The 4,297-nt window shown below is 46.6% G+C and overlaps 1 long non-coding RNA gene across 4 annotated transcripts in view; it reads right to left on the reverse strand.

The window, feature by feature from the left end:
- LOC105811631 overlaps positions 1-3,117 on the reverse strand; it is an 11,089-nt gene extending 7,972 nt beyond the window's left edge. Inside the window, exons 1-4 of one of the 4 annotated variants that reach the window (XR_001137556.1) lie at positions 3,095-3,117; positions 2,850-2,931; positions 2,510-2,763; positions 936-1,189 (exon numbers count right to left, since the gene is read on the reverse strand). This is a non-coding gene — a long non-coding RNA (uncharacterized LOC105811631). Of the gene's footprint in view, positions 1-935; positions 1,190-2,509; positions 2,932-3,094 lie in introns of those variants that run through there. The other 3 variants (XR_001137555.1, XR_001137553.1, XR_001137554.1) reach the window with 3 other exon arrangements.
- Between the last annotated feature and the right edge of the window lie 1,180 nt (positions 3,118-4,297).

Below are 4,297 nucleotides of genomic sequence, written 5' to 3' on the forward strand. Positions count from 1 at the left end.
ATTTTAAATCTTAAATTTTACTACAAAGCAACAGGAATCAAAATGGGATGATACTGGCATGAGGGTACACGTATGGATCAATGAAATGGAACTCAAGAGTCCAGAAATAAATCCGTCTACGGTAATTGAATTCAGACAGGGACTGAGGTCATTAAATTGAACAAGTGATATTGGACAACTATCCGCATGCCCAGGAATGAAACTGTACACTTACACCACACCGCACAGAAAAAATTACCTCAAAATTGTCCAAAGGCCTAAATGTCATAGGAAAAACATAAACTCGAGAAGAAAACATGGAGATAAATCTTCATGGCTTGCATTTAACAATGGTTTCTTAGATCTGACACCAAAAGCTCCATTAGAGGAAATTGGTTCAAAATTTAAAAGTTTTGGAAATGCGACGATACCCTAGGAAAGTAAGATGACAACCCATAGATTCACATTATGTACCTGATAATGGTCTGTTATCCACAATATCGACAGAACTTTTAAGACTGAACAGGAAAAACACGATTACAACATCGATGAAGATCTTAAAATACACACTGCACAAAACGAGACAAGCAAAGAGCCAGCAAGTGCATAAGAAGATGCTACACGTTATTGGTTATTATGGAAATTCACATTAGAACCATAATGATACGTGTAATCCCCACTCACACACAAGAGAAAGTCTATGATAAAAAAAATTAAAAATAAAATCTTGGCAAGGACGCAGAAAAATTGGACAACGCTAAACAAATTGTGGAAATACAAAATGGTACAGCCTATGTGTAAAATATTTTAATGTTTCCTCAAACATTTACAAGAAGAATTACCATGGCTCAACGATTATATTCCAAACTATATATTACAAAGATTAGAAAACAAGTGTTCAAACAAACACTTCTATGTGAATATTTATAGCAGCTCTATTCACAATAGCCAAGAAGTTCAGACAATCCGAATGTCCATCAACAGATGGATGGATAAGCAAAATTAGGTATATCATAACCTGATATATTATTCTGCCATAAAAAGGAAAGAGAAAAGTAAAATGGAGCAGCTGCTATGGAACACAATATGGCAGTACCTCAAAAATTAAGCATGGAATTAACTTACAACACGGTGATTCCACTTCTGGCTATTTACTCAAAAGAAGCGAAACCAGGGACTGGAACATCCACGTTCACGGCAGCATTATTCACTGTGCCAAAAGATGGAAGTAACACAAGTGTCCACTGACAGATGAGTAGATAAATGAAACGTGGTCCATCCACACAATGAAATATTATTCAGCCTTAAAAATGAGGAAATTCTGACATATGTGACAACATGGATGAACCTTGAGTCAGTAGGCTAAGTGAAACAACCCAGCCACACAAGAACAGATACAGGATTCTCTACTTATGAGGTACCTGGAGTCGTTTCCTGGGGCTGGGGGGAGAGGGAATAGGAAGTGGGTGTTTAGTGAGTACAGAGTTCCACTTGGGGCAGATGAAAGAAATTCTGGATATGGATGGTGGTGATGGCCACACAACAATGCGCATGTGGTTAATGTCACTGAACTGTGTGCTTAAAAATGGTTAAAACGGTGAATGCTGTATGTATTTAATCATACAGAAAAAAAGGAATGAAGTACTGATGTATGTTGCAACATGGATGAACCTTGAAAACGTCCTAAGTGAAAGAAACCAGCACAAAAGGCCACGTATCACATGAGTGCATTTATATGAAATCTCTAGAGCAGGCAAATCCACAGAGGTGAAAAGGAGATTAGTGCTTGCCAGGGACTTGGGGGACAGGGAAACGAAAGTGACTTTTTACTGGGTTCTGAGTTTCCTTCAGAGGAAAAAAAATGATCTGAAACTATTAACAGATAGATGGATGCACAACACTGCCAATGTATGACATTCCATTGAGTTGTATATTCACAAACGGCTAAGATGGTGAAATTTTAAATGGTGCTTTCAAATATTTATATACATTGTCATAATATGGACTAGGACTTTATCACTTAACTATATTGACTGGTGATGTAAAGATAAGTGTTTAAACCTGAAATACCTTGCAACGCTGGACACGCACATGCACGCGCACACGCGCGCCCACACACACACACACACACACACACACACACACACACACGGCTAGAGAATACAGCAAGGTAACATGTGGTTCAGTAAATTCTTATGAAATTTCCATGATCAATTGGGCCATTTGCCTTTCATTTGGCAGTGAGATTTAGTTTTTCTTTACTAGTTATCCCAAATATAAACTGTTTGTAGCTACCATTTCTTTGTTCTATATATAAATCAAACGAACAGATGATATACCAAATAATGAATTTTTTTGTCTTTGGAAGAATCATGTTATGAACTTTTCTACTGTTAGATATCACAAACTGGTGTGACCTTAAGGATTTAGCTGTACAACCCCTTAGAAAATTTGCTAAGGGTGTCCACTGGGTGGATGCGTTGAGGGAACCTGAATAAAAACCCTGAGACACCAAAACCCTGCTGTGTACCTGAAAGTGAGAGCAGAGCACACTGCAGGCAGTTGCGGTGAACTGACGGGAGAGGGCAGCAGCCAGCAGTGTTCCGTGTCTGGAGGCCATGGTCAGTCCTCTGTTGCTTTTCCAAGGCCAGTAGGAAACCAGCGGCAAAGTCTTTAACCAGGAGAGTGACGTGATGAGATCTGAGTCTGTAAAGTGGTGTTTTCCATCGTCAGGTTGAGATCGCCAGTGGGGTGGGGGATCTGTGCTGCTCCTGGTGGGCTACACTGAGAGAGCACAGCATAAATGAGGGCGTTCCTGCTGGGAACGCAGGGTCTGTATCTGCTCAGGAGGAAACACTGGCCAGACCCACCTTGGAGTCATCTCTGCTCTTTAGACCTGCTAAGGCTGGGAGACCGAGGGACAGTCTCAGAAACAGTTCCAGAAAAAGAAAACTGCAACCAAAGGAAAAGATACGTTTTTCTCCCACTTGGGGAAGGCAGTGAAGTGGGCCTAGCGGATTGGACTGTCACGGAGAAACGTGTATTTCCTGATTTGGGGGTTAACGGTGGTCACCTGGGAGAGTGTTGCTGCTGTAAAACACACGGGAGTACTTACTGTGAAGTAGAAAATCTCTCACAGCAATGACGCTGGGGACTCTGAAGGCAGGACAGTGAGTACTCTGTGCTGCGATTGCACGTTCCCTGGAAATATGAAATTATTGGAAGGAAATTACATCTATAAACAACCATATCAACACCGTGTCAGTAAGGCAGAGAGGAGGCCAAACTCCCTCACAGAGGCTGAGCGAGACCCACGTTCAGCTCAGCACAGCGGTGCAACCAAGCACCAGGGTGAGAGTCTGATACCACATTAGCGTGGAGAGGCCACCACGTGGTCGTCACACCTGTGGCCACCACTTCCTGGGCTGGGGACCTCGGTGTGGTGGCAATAGTGGATTCCCCATTTCCAAATTTCCACACGGAGCCCCTCCCGGGTCTCTGAGGACCGGCTGCCCCTCGGCAGGTGGCTGTGGACAGGAAGGCGGTGCCCCCGGGGCTGGGACAGGAAGATCTCACTCACCCTTGGGGCCTCAGGTCTGGCTACAGGAAGGTCTCAGTCACTATAGCCTCAGGTCTTGGGATGGGCAGGCCTCACTCGCTCTTGGGGCCTCTGGTCTGAGAACAGGAAGGTCTGAATCACTGGCAGGGACGCAGTAGTTACAAGTGACATGGCACCTGCGCGTCTGCTCTAACAGAGTGAAGCTGCAGCCTCTGATGCAGGGAGCCGGGGCCATGCCTCCTCTCACGCATGGCACGTGGCCTCCATGCCTCTAATGCTGGGCGGGGCAGCCTCCTCCACTCAGGCAGGGCGCGGTCCCGCCTCCTCCAACGCAGGGCACACAGAGCCCCTCCTCTCACGCAGGCCACAGCCCCTCCTCTCACGCAGGGCACGTAGCGCCCCTCCTCTCACGCAGGGCACGCAGCCCCCCATCCTGTCACGTAGGTCGCGTAGCGCCGCCTCCTCCCATGCAGGGCACGTAGCGCCGCCTCCTCTCACGCAGGGCACATAGCGCCGCCTCTTCCCACGCAGGGCACGCAGCCCCGCCTCCTCTCACGCAGGGTGCAGAGGCACCACCCTCTGCATGCAGGGCTCCTTGGCCCTGCCCCTTTTATGCAAGTCCCAGCGGCCCCACCTCCTCTCACACCAGGCGTGGTGCCACAGAACATCATGCGCACTCCGCCCCCTGGTGGCCATCACCCGCACAGAGGCCCTCAGAGCTCACAGTGAGATCGCAAGCGCCCCCTCCTGGCCATGTCG

Source organism: Propithecus coquereli, unplaced genomic scaffold (genome assembly GCF_000956105.1).
Source record: "Propithecus coquereli isolate 6110/MARCELLA unplaced genomic scaffold, Pcoq_1.0 Scaffold238, whole genome shotgun sequence".
NCBI lineage: Eukaryota > Metazoa > Chordata > Mammalia > Primates > Indriidae > Propithecus > Propithecus coquereli.